The 17145-nt window shown below is 48.4% G+C and overlaps 1 protein-coding gene across 2 annotated transcripts in view; it reads right to left on the reverse strand.

Annotated features, from left to right (window-relative positions):
• The window catches only part of raph1b (Ras association (RalGDS/AF-6) and pleckstrin homology domains 1b), a 37678-nt gene extending 20817 nt beyond the window's left edge, over positions 1-16861 (reverse strand). Inside the window, exons 1-2 of one of the 2 annotated variants that reach the window (XM_061066741.1) lie at positions 16620-16861; positions 6000-6074 (exon numbers count right to left, since the gene is read on the reverse strand). The gene's annotated coding sequence lies outside the window, so the exon portion shown is untranslated. Of the gene's footprint in view, positions 1-5999; positions 6075-16615 lie in introns of both variants that reach the window. The other variant, XM_061066742.1, reaches the window with a different exon arrangement.
• Positions 16862-17145: the final 284 nt, after the last annotated feature.

Here is a 17145-nt window from a genome sequence, read left to right on the forward strand (position 1 = left end):
ATCAACACAGAAAGAGCAAACAACCTTTCACCGACATCGTCAGCTCCACCTGCCCGGTTCCAGGTTGATATTCAAATCCTGAATCGCTCCCGACATTTGAGTTACAAACAAATCCTTTCACATTTCAATCACACAGGAAGTAGGAGGGCTGGGTATTGGAGCATGACCTTAGCTGTGTAAACACGGTTGTGGCCAGATACTTCTGCTGCTGGTGACTGACTGGATGTTTCCATCAAGCACTTCTAAATAAGACTATTTTGGGATTAAACACTCCACCTACCCCGTGCCTGTGTTAGTTTTATAATGTTGCAATAAGAACTAATGAAACCAGACATCAGTGGTTTGGCTCTCATCATTTCCATCCTCGGAAAAACAGTGAAATACACACAAACCTCCAAAGCCACCCTGTCTTCACAGCTTTTTCCCTTTCTCTTAAATGATCTTCAACAGAAAATAACTTCTGACACCTCTCTTCTAAACATAATCCCAGCATCACACTTTAATGGGACAATATTTGGGAGAAAAGGGGGACAGGAAATGACCGGGCTCAGGGCGAGTAAACAACACGGCAATTAAACCAACTCTGTGAACTCTGATGAGGCATGAATACAGTTCAGTGGCGCTCGGCCGCAAATAGCGAGTGGGAATTCTTGAGAGTTTAGTGGGACACAAACGCTCTCGGTGACAAGAGTCTCCGGGGGCCGACGCGGACAAAGGCTCGAGCCGAGGGAACACGTAAAACATTTAGCGACCCCGTGGCTAGGAATAGCTGCAAACACGGCCGGGGCATCCTGGCTACTATGTGTGCCCCCCCAGCCCACCCCCCATACTCTGAATACCGCTGACCGACGGACTCTGGGGAAATTATGTGTGAGAAAAAGCGAGAGGGAATGGTGCGTGGGGTCAATTTGAGGAGAAGCGTGTTTAATGGGCCACTTTGAATTGATGTAATACGCAGAGTGGGGAAACTAGGAGGCGCGGCCCGGCTATTTAATGTGTTTTAAGAGAAAAGGCCGTTGTATGACCCTGTACTAAAAAAATAAATGCTTAAAGTTCGAATCAACTAAGTCCTAAAAATTCTTTAGACCTTGATATTGCAGCTTTACGCGTCGGATACTTTAGCTTTATTTTTCTACGACAGGAAGAAGAATAGATGCGTTGTCTGTCTTTATATAAAGTCTATGATACAAACACAAATATTTCCATCTTCATTCCCCGGTGACAAATGAAACTACCACTAGTTTGCAAACTATTAAATAACTAAATATATCAAACTATTGTTTTTCATAAAATGTTTTCACTTTTGTTCCAGCCTGGTTTTTTATCACGCTTGTACACAACACAACGTCAGTGATATACGACCAATACGTTCTTAAATATACAACACATCAATTTAATGTCTTCCTGACCTCCTCTTTCCTTTGTCTCCTTCTCGTGTGAGCCCCCTTCCCCCCCCCCCACAGACTATGAATCACCTCTTACACACACACACATGTGTCTGATTGTCATCGTAGCCGACATGGCCCAGAATACTCCAGCTATAAAACACAGAGTGAAATGACACAGTGTCAGGATATCATAATGACAGCCTGTGTCACACTGGAGCCAATATACACTTCACCTCTTCACGGCTGCTTGGGTTTAACACCTTTGAGACATAAAACAGATGCAATCAGAGTGTGTGAGCGGTATGATAATGGTTATCTCCAGGCTGGTGTTTTCAGCACAGTCTAGTCGTTTGCTCATTTCCCTTCCCATCCCTCCTTTCCTCCCTTATGGGGCGCTACACCTAGAGAAGAGCGAGGGAAACCACAAAACCAGCGTCACCGACTCACGTGGACGTATAAAAGTTAAAAAGTGGACCGAGGAAATTGGCTGTGAGCTGTGGCAACGGTGTCGGTGGAAAGATTCTTTGAAGTTGGGCGCAGCTCGTCTGCCATTATCCAAAGTCTGACTGGGTGTGGTTGACCTGCACTGGCCACAGACATCTGACGCAAAGAATTACGTAATACTCTGTGTGTGTGTGTTTCCTCTGTGAATTGGACATGTAGGATAGATGCAGCTTTAAAAGGTTAAAGAAGGTTACAGGCTTTTAGTTTTACAACAAATATCGACGTGCTGACACTCTGCTGTTGTCGTGTTTTTCACACTGCACTCACAAGTCACGCTCGACGGTCGGGTTGACACTGGCACGATCACAACAACAGTCACGGTTCCATGCTTGGGACACACAACATAGCCGGCGTTTGTGTTAATGTGCGATGCTGGCTTTCAACATATCCAACTGCATCATGGGATTTGAAACATTTATCGATTTTTTTTTAGCTTTATACGCTCTCTAACACAACGGGTCCATCATGGCAACGACTAACAGCCGTACTAAACATTTTAGGCTGGAAGTTGCTTTTCACAAAAAGCTTTCAGGCTGGAATCTAATGACAGTGTTTGAAATTGGCGGCTACAAGGTCAAAATATACTGTTACACTTTCGGCTCTGCAACGTGGGGATTAGTCAGCACTCCTGGACATGCAGTACAGAAAAAGATAACAACTACACCATCTTCTGCAGACTACGGGCTGCTGCAATTAATAGGAGTAGCTTCTCTATTTGATTATATTGTCATGAAGAACGTAATGTCACACAGAACAGCAGAGGAGGAAGCAGGGAAGGGAGATGAGATTGGTAGGAGGCCAGCGAGGAAGCAGGGAGAGTGATGGAGGGCATGATGGATAGGTTCTATAATGGTGGGAGGGGGTCGGCTATTGGGCTGTGAATATAGGTGAGGCCCTGATGGCCAAAACAACAGCTCTAGTGTCATTAGTCAAGCATGACCAACAGCCTGCAAGCAGAGGAGGAACGCGTACACAAACACACGCACATATGGATCCACAAAAACACACACACGCGCTCACTGAAGCAGAGCGTGACACCGGCCGCCACTGTGGCTTATACAGCCAATTAGGAAGGAGGGGCACAGAAAGAGATGAGGGGGGGGGACAGGGAGAGGAGAAAGATGAGGAGGATGTCAGAGGTGGACAGATGGAGAGGGAGTTAGGGGAAGGGGGAGGGAGGGAGGGAGGGAAGAAGGGCAGGAGAAACAGAGGAGAGGCAGTGTGAAAATGCACAGTCACACTAGTGGGTGGTAGGTGTGAGGGCTCAGCTGTATATCAGAGGGAGCTACGCTTCAGCCGCCCTGCATCTATTCTAACAGGCATCGCCATGGCAACACACGTGCACATCTCCGCGGACGGACCCGCAGCGATCGCAGGGAGCTCGGCGTAAATCCTCAGAGAGAACTGACATGTGAAGGGGCTGTTTCCACATCCAAGGCTTCTGCTGACATCTGCCTGGAATCCTTATGATTTCCCCAATAATTCATAAAATGGTAAAATAAATGTGGGTGAGACTCCTGTCACTGTTAATCGCTCATTCTCTCTTGCGATCAAACAGACGTAGGATGTGTGAGCCTCTCTGCTTCCCTGCAGGGCAGCAGTCCAAATGTGAAATCAATAGTCTTGTCCCTGCCCTTAAGAGTTCGGGTTACATCCACACACACACACACATGCATTTAGATATATATATATATACGTACACCCACACAGGGGCTCAGGTGGTCTGCTGCAGTGAGTGCACACACTTCTAAACATGATGCAGCACTGCAGCAGCAGCAGCAGACAACAGAGGCTGAGTGCCGAGCCGGACTGGCAAGACATTCCGAAAAAAGGGAAAGAGATGAGAGGCCCACTTGCTCTGCTCAAGTAAAAAGAGACGAAATCCTGTGAAGTCAAATTATTCAACTTGCAGAGCTGATGCTAATTTCCGTGTCTGCTTCGCCATGAATGTGCAGCTCCACAGAATGGGTTGTGGTTAAATCTAGGACACCGGACCAAAGGATTCTTTCGTATCTTTGTCACTTAATACTTCCAGATTGTTTGTGTTTTTAAAAAATCGAAGTGTATCATAGATAGATTGAGAATTAAGTAGATTTGCCTACATGGAAACATTCAAACCGAGTCATCCTGTGTTATCATCTCCTCTGGATAAATGAAATCATTATGTGGCAACAGGAAGAACTTTCCCTTTGCTTGGTCTAGCAGAACAGCGGGTTTGCATCTGCCACCTGATAGGGAACACAAAGCACAGTGGGCGACACAAACACACACAATTGTGCGACCTGTGCGCACAAAGCACATTCCTGCTGCAGCGAGCCAGCCGTGTGCGATGTGTCCTACCTGAAGGCAAAGAGAAACACGTATGCATCACATATCACAGGCAGCTGGGCACGTCTTCCCCTGTTTGTTTGCTACACTACCCAGCCGCCCCCCCCCCTTGCTAAGCTAAAGTGACCGGCTTGTGCTGAGACGCTTCATGTGAGGCTCAATGCGAAAGCAAATGTCCAAGTGTGTGTTTGTGTGTCTCATCGGACAGACACACACAAAAATGTGCCAGTCTGCTTCCTGCCACACCGCCAACCCCCCCAGCATTCCTGCTGTGCCAACACTGCCATCCTTCCAAATGTGGAATGTGTGCACGCGCCCATGCACAAAAGAACCCCCCCACACACACACACACACACACACACACACACACACACACACACTCTTCATCTCCCAAAGATCCTTGTGGCTGCGATTCGTACGTCTTCAGGGAACGACACGGGGGAGATCGTTCCAAGGACAGTCTGTTTTAAGAAAGCCCACATGCATGAATGAAACAGTTGCCGTGGTAACCACATCCCAGAACAATGACATGTAAAGCCGTGGCCTTCGCGTGTGTGACGTACGTGCTGAATAGTATTGACAGCCCGGTGTCAAAGTTAGTGAGCGTCTCCGCTCGACAACGGCTCCTTGGAGAACACGACAGTTACAGCCACCGAGCCGCCATCTGCAAACACACGGCTCACACGTTGACATAGTCCCAGAGACACATCCTGAAACTGTTTGAGTCCAGGGGAGAGGGCTTCCTTCCCTCGGCCTCAGGCTCTGTCACCACCGGGGTCCCCTGTTTTAAAAATCCATCCCACATCCTGGCTGTAACATACAGAGAGCATGAAAACTGTAGTGAAACCTATTGTTTGAGTTCTACAGATCTGCCGTGGTGGATTCGAGTCTTGTGTTCTCTGCAGTCCTGCCCCAGGCGTGATGCTCCGTGGTCGGACCGCCCACCTCTGCTGGGACTCACATGCACACACGCAAGCGTCATTCCGCATTGCACTCAAAGGAAAATAAATATATATGGAGCCTAAACGACTCCTATCTGTCAAGCCGTTGTGATGCACATTCTTTTCTTTTCTTATCTGTGAGCTGAGATATTGAATCTAGGTTTTGAAAACCAGTGTCGCACAGAGACAAGTCGACGCTTCAACCTGTCATCAATTAGTTAATTTCTGAAAAAAGCAAGTCAGCGTCTCTTGTTCACATACAAGTGAGAACCTTTTGAGAGGCTGGGGCTGCAAACTCAACGCAGATCTGTGACAGTCGGAGAATAGAAGGTTCAGTGGAGGGAGCTTCTTGTTGCTGCAGACCACAGACGTGGCTCAGCCTCTCACATGGTTCCACTTTAGTCTGGAATTATCTCCTTCGGCGAAAAAGACTCTCCCCTGACAAGCTCCTCGGAGGCTTGACTCCTCTTTCATTTGGCTTTGATTTACAAGGCCTCCCGACTGAGGGGGGGTGTGAAGTCCCTCTCGACACTCCACCAGCTCTGGAGTTACCTCAACCAACAAACACATGGATCCACACTGTCAACTTAACTTTGGATTTGAAAGCAAAGAGATGACAGATGATAGCCGGGGTGAGCACATGATGTCTTAGACTTGCATGTCAGAGGCATTGAGAGCAGCTTTAATATAACCCCCCTGCTGGACAGCTTGTTACAACAGCCACTGGTGTCAAAATAATAATCTCTGTGGCATTTTGCAAGGAAGCCGGAGTTTTGCGCGGCTTACGCCAATGCCATCAAAGCAGCGTTTACTCACTCTGGTTTACAGGAAGCCTTACCTCTGAAGTGGCTTGATCTCCTTCCTATTGAGGTTTAAGGTCAGACCTCCACTCTGCGCCCGGGTTCTTTATCGCCTGGAAGCAAGAGAGAGAGGAAGAACAAAATCCATCACGTGTTAATTGGTGGGAATATCTTGTGGCTGCAGTAGCAATAACACAACCCCGGCTTTGATCGGCCCATCCAAGGCCATTCGGTCAAACGTACGTATCCCCGGTGTTTGCTCTCACTGCACTGCAGAATTCTGGGAATTGGCGCTCGGCAGCTGGAGGGGAGCAGACTGATTTCAGTGTCACAAGAATGCGGAGGATTACCGACGGAGGGTGCTTGAGTGAAGAGACTTAACTAAGCGCAGACCAAATGACACGCACAGCCAGGGAGACACTTATCGACAGCTCGGAAAGCAATCAAGCGCACTTCTCCCTTCGTTATAAAGTCTCTTCGTTATTACGCCGAGATTAAGAAGACGACACGTGAGCTGCCGAGGCCGACTCCATCTGACTACAAAGCCCTTCAGACCCACACACACAGCTCGCCTTACAAGCAGACGAACCACCACGGGCTAATAATTTCCCAACGTGAGTCAGAGTAGAAACTCAAACCTTGTCAAAACTCTTACTCGCGTATTACCTGTGAGTCACCGGACTCCACCAGGTCTCAACAACACCGTGAAATCGTTTCGGCGAGTCATCAACTCGACGCTGACTCACCTTATTTAATCTCAAACAACTTGAATGCTGATTCATAGGCTGGCAATAAACGAGAATAAAGGCATGTCAGGTTATAAGGCGCTGAGCTGGCCGGATAATACCAATGCGATGATTCGGTTCGCAGTGCGTGTGTTTACTTTGCCACTTCCTCATAGTGTGTGTGTTGACTCTGTGTGCGAGGTAGGCAGCTGATGTTGTGGCTAACTGAGGGGAGGCTTTTTCCCGCTGGCCTCAGCTGTTCCTTCGACTCTCGACAAACCAACTGTTGTTCAGCCTCAGCATGCGGCCCTTCCCCTGGTGGAAAATAAAAAAAAGTCTGCGAGTGTGTGTGTTTTCACAGCAAATAAGATCCTCGTAACAGGGAGAGTGTCAGAAGGAGCACAGGTCTGTTTGTGGTTGTGCACACGCCACGCGATCCATACGTGTGTGTTTTAAAACACAACTGCCTGTTTGAATTACAGGTCGCCCCTTCCACCGCCACCATCTCTCTCTCTCGCTCTCTCTCTGGTGTAATTTGCACACAGCTAACGTGTGATATCACTCAGTCAACACGAGGCCATAGAGCAGGTGTGGCAGTGACACATGGGGCTGTGCAGCTGCAGGGACACACACAGTTGCTGCAGTCACAACAGCACACAGGCCGGCGGCAGCTGCTGGTCGGGGCCGAAAACAAAGGCAGGCCCCGAGACACATGCACAGATAAACAGGACTGACTTATGAACCACACTCTGAACAAAGAGGGAGAGGACGACGTTTCATTTGAAGCCTTAAATCAAACATCACACACATTCTCTTCTCTGATGCATCCACTTTAAAAATATAAATTCCAGAAAGTACAAGTAGATATACCCCGAACTCCTGAAATTGCTGGGTGTGAGAACGCAAAAAGTCAGTTGCTCCAGACGTTTCCAGAACTCTTCCTTCCTGCCCCACCCCCAGAGAAAGATACGAGCCCATGTGAGGATAAGATTTTCTTGGAAAAGTCGCAGCGAGCAAGTGATGGTGTCTACGTCATGTCCTGCCTCCTGCTCCGGAAAATATCCAGATCCAATTTTCAGATCTTTTTCTCTAGCGTCTTTAAAGTTCTTGCTCAGATTCATGTTTATGGAGCTTCTGCAGAAGGGCGGCGAGAGGAGCGTGCCCTGGAAACAATATTTCCCCTTGTGACTGCTCTGAGGCGACTGTGGGCACGACAAAAAAAACACACAACTGCCCAAAAGGTGCCCTGTGTGTGTCAAAGTTTTTGCAACGCTTAGTTTCAACAGACTTTTTGTGTGGCCCAGACTGGTGCCCCACTTCAACAACAGACCATGGGGAAACACAGGACCTATGGAGAGGACACAGGTGTGTCCTTGTCCAGTAACAGCTTCCCCCCCCATTTATGGCAAAGCTTTGGGGTGGCTCATTTCCTGTCAGGGCAGGAAGTGGGAAGGGGGCGGCGATGATGTCACAGCGGGAAAAGAAAGACTGGATTGTTGTAGGGAAAGCCCAGCGAATGAGTAAGCAGTAATCAGAGCTACATGCACGATATATTTGTCAAATATTACTGTTTATGAGCTGATAAAGAAAGTGATACATGGACTGGTATCCTTTTACAATAAAAAACAATAAGAGGGATTGTCAAAGTAAGATTCCAGTTATAAACATGGGTTTATGACCATACAGCAGTATCCAATCCAATAAAGTACACATGGGAAGGTAAGCTTACTTAAAACATTACAAACTGTACCACACTACAAACGGTAAAATACCACTTGCATATTTATCATATTAATGCAAAGTGGTAGCAAAGTATTGAATTACTCTAACACTATATAATATGGCTTTAATATAACACTGAAATACAACCATAAACTAATCTATAAACAGAGATGGAAACCTGTTCTCGAACATTTCTGCACAAAAAAGCAGAAACTCCACGTTATAGTGACGCAACACAGGCTCCAGATCAATCACGAGAGATGCATTCCTCTCATTCTTGTCTCGCTGCACATCTGGATATGTGATGCGTCTCCGTGATACGGTGAGAGAAGACCGTTCGACGTGATAATCTGCTAGTGGCCTCTGTTTCACAACACGAAACCTATCCGCTCCCTTCTTCAGCACTGATCTGTACATCAGCGGCTGGAAGCAGCGAGGTGTATTGATCGGAGAGCAGCAAACAGCCTCTTAATCCGGTTTCAGAGCAGGCCGAGGCCTTATCGGTGACCCTGAACACTCTTGTTAGGGCACTGAGATACAGCATCAGTCAGCTGAAGGATGGACATCTATAGAACCCATCCTCACAGGGGAGGAGCACTGGTATTGATCAGCTCTTACACCGAGTCAAGTGCAACTCACAAGAAGCAATCCTTCCGCAGTGGACTCCCTGACCTCACCAGGAAGTCCTCTTCAAATGTCAAATCTCGAAAAAGGAAATCGTACATATGAAAACTGAGTGTCTTTGCCTTTAGTAGCTCCAACCTCTGGGGGGGTGTCACAGAACTGACCCTCTGCTTACAGACGACCTCGGCTGTTTCCACTCGCACACAGTGACGTCTGGTTGCAATTACAAGGAGCTGATCTCCCCTCCTCAGTGGGATTCGCCACGGTCCGGGCAGCGAGCACACGGCTCTGGAAAAACCACACATGGTGGGAATTATGGAATAATGCTGCATCAGGAATGTTCCCACGATGGCCAGTGGGGTCTGATGGGGGTCCCCGGTGGGGTTTCATGGGTAATGTAACACACACATACAAACTTATGTGGTCAAATGCCTCATGTGTTAGTCCACATTTGGACCCGTTGCTCTTGTGGTGGATTCAAATTTTTTTGTTCCAGCATTTTCATTCACAGCACCACAACTCATTACCACGGCTCGCACGGAGCAGCTCAAAAGACAGAAATCAAATCTCATTCACATCATTGCGTTCTGTAACAGCAGTCGGGGGTGAAGGGTCAAGCTGGCTGACCGCAAATATGCTAATGACGGCTCCCCACAGCTTTAAAGTTGGTCGCGGTGCCAAACTCGGGGGCCGATCTCAATTCAGTCACCGAGGTTGCCCGTGTGGCACGTGGACCGAAATAATCAGGAATCACTAGAGAGTGAAGATCAGCGGAGCAGAGGCAGATTAGCAAGCTACTCAGGCACTAACTTAACCCAGTCAATAGGGGCTGGGGCTCAGTGGGAGAGCCGCGAGGGTATTAGTGAATGAGATTTGGCAGAAGCACGCACTTGCACACACACAGAGCACTATTTTGTGAGATTAGGGCTGAAGGTTTGAGCGACAGACAGGGGATTCTCTCCCAAAAAGATGTGTAAATCCACAACCACGACGGCTGCTCTCCCTTGGATCCTCTCTGTGTTGTAGTTACTATCTGAGCCTCCTACATTCCTACAGTGTCCCGCGTGAACCCTGATGTTAAAAAGAAGAAAAACAAGGGAGAATCCTGGCAGCATCGGTCTGTACAGTAAACGCGGAACACGAGCTGGAAGCCAAGTGTTGTGAAAAAGTGAGACTTGCGGACGTTGATGGAGGAAAAGCGAAGGATGACCTCAGCGTTTCCAAACCTCTTTTATTTCACATGACCTCAGCAGCAGAGAAGAACTTTTATTGGTTCTCATAAACTTGTCTCTCCTGCACTCTCCTCCTCCTCTCAACCTCTCACAGTATCACCCTCTTCCTCACAGGTGTTCCTCCACCTTGACTTGACTTTTTTCTGGCAGCCAGCTCGGTCACCAGTGACACGGCGATGTGGTCGAACCCTGCGGCTCTCGGCTCTCGGCTCGGGGGGGAGTGAGCGGGCGATGTGACCAGGGCGGGCTGCTTTCCAAGCCCTCTCGTTTCCACCGCTTGAGGTTTCACCAGATGCTGCCTGGAGAGTGTAGCTACATGAGCAACTTTCATGATTATGGGTTAGATTGTAGTTAAAGATCTGAGGAGGGGGGGGGGAGTAGGCTAAAGTGCATATTTAATGACAAAACAAGACATTTCAGAGCTAGTTTTTGCCGTTTTGCTTGTTCAAAGCTTAAAATGAAAACAGAAACAGTTGGAGCTTTTAAATCACATAGGGGACGAGTCTGTTTTTGCCGTCAGTGTATGTACGTGATTTAAAGGGAATCCTTCTGGGGCTACAACTCAAATAGATGACAACTTAAAGCCAGGGTATCCTCAGGTCTGGAATCTATTTTCCATGCAGGCCAAGATATTTGTTTGTTCCAGTGATTCAGATGTATGCCACTGCTTCTGTAACCACACACACAAACACAACCTCCCAACACAATGTGATGGGAGGAACGGAACGCTGCAATCACTGCATCCCTGACATTTTCTGATAGTCTTATAATGTCACTATTGTCAGTGTGTACAACGGGAAGAAAATAAAACTGAATCCTATGGAATGGAACTGGTTACAGAGCCATAAACTCGTCTAAACAGGGGTCACCTAACATTTTAGGCCAAGAGGCAGATATTTCACAGTGGGGTGAGGGGAAGCAGTTGGGTTAAATGTATCCCTCTAACCCTCACTATGCTGGACTGTAAGTGTCACCAGAGACTGCAAACAAACGCAAACAACCCCGCGCACACAGACACGCAATCTGCCGTTATGTTTTCATGAGAACCGGCTGAACTCTGATCAGACAGGGAACCCAGAGGACACAGGAACTCCTCATGTTTATCCCAGACTACGACCGGGATCTGCTGCTTGCAAAGGCCTGGGAATTCTATTTAATTCAGTTAAAAGGAGCAAAAAAAAGTGCACGCGAAAGCAATAACGGGAGTAAGAAAAGTAATCAGCGTTCTCGTTGCATATGGAATTCCTACAGATGACAGATCGTACATCACCCCCCAGTCGATACTGCACATTTTCTACACCGCAGCTGCTGCATCCAGGCACCGCGTGTGCATTTCCTGTGACTTAGCACTTTGTGGCCTCAAAACAATCTTCCCACTAAAGCACTCCTGCCTGCCTTTAGCATTTTGTGTGCTCTCCATTATCCGTGGCCCACTTCTAAAGACTGTCCATCTTCGCAGACGGGCCGTCCCATCCATCAAGCCGTCCCCGTGACTTCTGCGGCGGAGCTGCGACTGTACTTTGCTGTGTGGACGCAGGGAAAAGAAACACAACGCCATAAATCACCTCCTCCGCTCCACCCTCTCCTCGCTGATACCCGACGCCACTGCAGGAATTCTGGTGGAGAATTCCCACTGGGATGAGATTCCCCCTTCCCCACCTTGGATGTGGGATCAATTTCAGGGTGATTACCAAAACTGTGGGTGAGTTAACTGACTGATAGGAGCAGACAAAAACACAGGAAAAGCGCCTGGAGGCATTGTGGGAGTCACAGGTGCTGATCAGGCTGGACTTGCATGACTACGAGCAACAGCTCCACCACAGAGGTGATTTTTCAGCACCCTCCATTTCCTGTCGAATTAACAAAGACCCCTGACGGCACTGAAAGAACCAGACCTCCTGTGATACAGTAGCAGCCAGGCGATGAGAGTCAGCCACCTGCCACTGTCAAAGTCAGGCTGATTAATAGCTGCCTAAGCCGCTAGTTAAACAAACTGTTCAGTGAAAGCAGCGGCAAACAAAAGAGACGGCTGATGAATTCATATTACGACAGGTTGGGAATTTATCATAACAGATGAGATAAAAGGTCGGAAAACAAGTAATGGAAGAAGTAGTTTGTATATACAGCCTGAAAAATATGACGGGCTGATTTTTAAACCCACGTTGTTTTTTCCCCAAGTGCCAAATAATAATCACACACAGGGAAATCCAACATTTAAGAGGGAGAAGGATCGGTTCCTCCGATGACAAGAGACACAAAGGGCCAAGATGCAATGCAGCCAGAACGAGAGGACGAAGAGTAAAAGGGACAGAACTATCTCTTTTTATCTATCCATCGCCCATTGGCACAGATATGGAAAACTCACATGGCAAGGAGATCCGATTGTAGGTCAATCATCACCGTCGGTATCTTGCGTTGTCTTTGCAAAGCGGTGTACGCCCTGTGCGCTGGAGCGAGTTCCGAGATCATGCCCTCCTTCTGCCCACTCCGATCAGCGCTGCAGGAGGAGCATCGGCGCTGCTCGGGCGAATGATCCGGCAAGGGGACGGATTGACCACGCCTCCACGTGGGTGTTGGTGAAAAAAGCCTCCCTTTGCAGACGACCAGAAATCAATCACCACCGAAGAAAAGACTATGAAGCTTTTAAAAATTCACTTCCTGTAATTGAGGGCATTCGGGCAAGATTCTAAGTGTGCATGAAAAGGGCAACAGGAAGAGCAACATGCTATGTGGAAGAGGGCGGGGCTTCGGAGGCCACAGACGGGCTGGTTAACCATTTGTCTTTGTTTCCAAATGGCAGGGGCAGCTGCCGCCAAAGGTCAGCAAAATGTTACCAGAACAAGGCCCTATACAAGCAGGGACCATGTGCCCGCGACGAGTGGGTGGGTGGGGGGGGGGGGGACGACACACCCAGGTGGAATGACACACAGCTACTTTCTCTCTCGCGTTCACACACACGGCACAGCCATCTAGTCTGGCATCATGAGGCCGAGCCCTGGTGCAGCTGGTGGTCTTTATCTTCTCCAGTCCGACGAACCAGAAGTCCAAGACACTCCTATCACCATGGAGATATCAGGTTACCCCACCCCCCCGGGCGTCTCAAACCCCCGTTTGAAGTGCCATCCTCCCATCCCCGTGCTCTCCACCTTTACCCACCTACACCCGCGGCGGCTGTAACACAACCTGTAAACCTACACCGACCACCGTCGCCCCCCCCCTCACCCCCCATCCAAGCCTCTCATCTTTGGAGCTTTTGTGCAGCACTGTCTTCTGCCCACAGACAGGGGGTTGGGATGGATGGGCAGAGGTCAGACATGGCAGCTCGCAGAGAAGAGCCGGGAAAACGCTGACAGACGGACGGAGCGGCACGCACACAGACACACACACACACAGACACACACACACACAGACACACACACAACGAGAATAGCTTTCAAATCCCTCTGCGAACATGCACAGTCTCTGGGGATCATTCCTCAAGTCCAAAATTTCTCTGACAACTGTTTTTCGCATCTAATCAACTTACATCCCGAGGAAATCGAGCGGAAGAAAAAAAAATGGAAGCGGAGGAATGGAAGGAGGAAAGCAGATGGGGTTTTTCTTCTTCTTCTTCCATTCCACGTTTGGCAAAACAAGACGAGCGCGGATAAATGAGAAAACCATGTTACTGGTTATGTATTTAGAGCAGAGTCTTCTTCCAAAATATATATGGAGACCCCCCCACCCCCTGGTCCCTGGGTTCTCTTTTCACCAGGAGCTGAAACATTCTTTACATGTGCTTTTAAAACAGCGGCAGTGAACTGACTGACACGCTCTGGTCGCACATGTGTTTTAGCTCTGAGGCTAGAAATGTAATCCATGACTGAGCTGAATGCAGCGGCTTCGGGAGAACTCAGATGTTTTGTATGATCCCATTACACGCAGCATCATAGTCTGCATGTCCGTACTCTCCCTTCCTTTCAAGTTGTTTACGTGTTTGTGTGCGAGCGCCTTCACTGAGCGATGATGCTGAAAAACATCTGCTTCAACTACCTGTTGGAATTCAGCCACAGGCCTGAAATAATAAACTCAAAAACAAGCCTCTGGCGTCAAAAACAGCAAATATTGTCCTTCCCTTTTCTAAAAAAACAAGTATGATCATTAAGGTTCTTTAAAAAAACAACATTCAGAATGAGACCCGGGACAGGAAACCAAGCCACAGTGTAACAATGCCCAAAAGGAACAAAAACAACCCATCACCGGGGTTTCCAGATGTGCTCTGGGGCATCGTACGTTTTCTTTCATCATCTCGTGTCTCTGAAAAGACACCCGGGGAAATCTGACTCCAAACGCCTGCTATCTCCCTCTTGCAAAAAAAACCATAACAAGCTTTAAAGGCATCTGCCTGAGGGCGAAGGGGGCGACCAGAAGGCCAGTGGTTATTTTCAACCCATTGACTGCAAGGCGAGCGAGAGGGTCGCATTGTGGCGTCTCCGTCTCCATGCCTAAAATAATGGGCTCCTCCTCTGGTGCTTTGTGGGGGCAAATCGAGCGTGGCCCGGGGGACACAGAGGGGCTATTATGATGCCACAGTGCGGGGAAGAAAGAACGGGACAAGTGGCTTCTGAGGAGCTCATTTTGTTTGTTTTGCTGTATTCACCCTTCAGCTGAAGAGATGGAGCTAAAGGTCTGGTATTGGTAGTGCAAATAAAAGAAAATACACACATCCCTAATAGGACTTGGCATTGACTTCCATTCATTATGGACAGCCTAACAAAACCTTATCCCTAATCTTTACTGTTTTCCCTCAGTACTTAACTCTCAGATTTTCTTTATCAGTTTGTTCATTTATTTTATTAATTTATTGATTTATTTGTTTCCTTCTTTGGTTGGATTTTGAGTGCTGCATTTTAACACCAGCTCAACTTTAACCATGACAAATCAATGCCTAACCACAACTCATCCCTGACAACAAAACCAGAACCTGAGCAACGTAGTTTGACCTCATCGGGACCAGGTCTCCATGAAGTCTACTGGTCCTGGAAAGGTCAGCGTTTATGATGGAAAAGGTCCCGGAGAGGCAACATAAACCAGTATGTGCACACATAGGTTTGCACAGCGACACTAATTAGGACTTTGCGTTGAGTTTCATTCGTTGACAGCCCAACAAAAACCTAACCCAGGAACCTGTCCATGACCCGTTCACGTCTAACATTAACCAGGAGCTCAGGAATGAGGTTTGGCCTCATTTGGACTGGACTTGGGTCCCCATGAGGTCTATGTTTAAAGGGATAGTTCACCAAACACTTCATCAGGATGCTGAGGACCTGGGCCCATGTGGGAAGCAGCCAGACAGAGGCATGGTGTGCAGCTTCTCTACTAAATGACCTTTGAACCCCACGGTCAATGGAAGGGTCATCATCCAGCCTGTGTTACTGCCTGGGGGGGGGGGGTCAGTCTCTCCACTCATTTGCATGGATTTGCATGTACACACAACATGTTTGAGCAGTGCCTTTCCCACCAGGCTGCACCCAGGAGCTGCTTTTTAACCCAGAAAAAGCTCAAAACACTGCAGAGCTAGCTCGTTAGCATGGGGTGGGTGTTAGCATTGCACTGGTGATGGCCACTGGTCAGACTGGATGCTGCCGGCGTCATCCTCCAACAAAGGGGATTCGAACCCCGCTGGGAAGGAAGGGAGGCAGCGAGGGACTCGAACCACCTTCACAGAAATGCACATTTATATTACAAACCCGATTTAAAAGGCGTTTAAATAAAAAAGAGGGTGTTTCCTGGGAGATGTAAAAAGCATCGGCCATTACCCGGAGGCTGCTGCTGCTGCACCGGGTGGAGGCTGCCTCCATCCCTGGAGCTGGAGGCGGAGGAGGGGACTGGAGACAGACCTCCACCCGGACCCAGGGTGGGTCTTTTTGGGGAGGGGTGGAGGGGTAGGGGGGCAAATACACCACAACAATGGGCTCACGTTCAAATGTAAAGCTCCCCTCCCCACAAGAAAAGGGCTTGTTCAATGGCCGCATAGAGGGGTGGAGATGGGGGGTGGAGGGGCATGCAAACACCCCAACACCTCAATACACACACACACCCCAACACCCCACATTTAGCTAGTGTGTGGCCACAAACATCCACTTTCCCCCCGGGTACAGAAATCAAACATGGGAGGGCTGCCCCGGCGTTAGCATCCTAAACTTGCAATCCCCCCCCACCCCTCCCTCCCTCCCTCCATTGTGGCACTAACACATGATTATCTCGACATGTATATGTGTTGACATTTTAAGCAGGAGTGTGTAATTGCTGTGGAAAAGACAAATAAAAGGTGTGAGAGGAGGTTTTAAGAGAAAACGTGGAAAAACGTACTCACAGGGAAAATGTCCACAAAGAAGAAGCTGCGTTTTCCTACGGGATCGAATCTCCCTCCTCCAGCCCTCGGGTCCTTTATGGGACTGGATAGCGGAGACGTCCCGGGGGTTCGAAGTGTGTGTGTCCGTTGTGTTACAGCCGTGAGTCGGTTCAGAACCAGCCCGTTGTGTTCATGTCTCCACACGCTGCCTCGTCCCGTCGCCCTTTCCCATTCCTCCTCCTCCCGGAGCCGAGCAGACACGAGCTCCGTCGTTTCCTGTCCAGCCCAGAGGAGCCGCGCCGCCTTCACGGCCCGTGGGACAAAACCACACTCCTCCAAGGGCTGGTCACATATTTGGATTATTAAAACGTTTTTAGTTTGATTAACTGGAGGAAAATACATCACACACGATAATAAGATCATCCTTTATTAGTCACCTTTACTGCCTCTGTTTATCTTTACTTGATTTTGTATATTCTTTCTAATTCTTGCATCATCAACAATTAATACACTGAGTAATGTTTAGGAAAAGCTGTCCGATCAAAAC

Source organism: Limanda limanda, chromosome 23 (assembly GCF_963576545.1).
Source record: "Limanda limanda chromosome 23, fLimLim1.1, whole genome shotgun sequence".
Classification (NCBI taxonomy): domain Eukaryota; kingdom Metazoa; phylum Chordata; class Actinopteri; order Pleuronectiformes; family Pleuronectidae; genus Limanda; species Limanda limanda.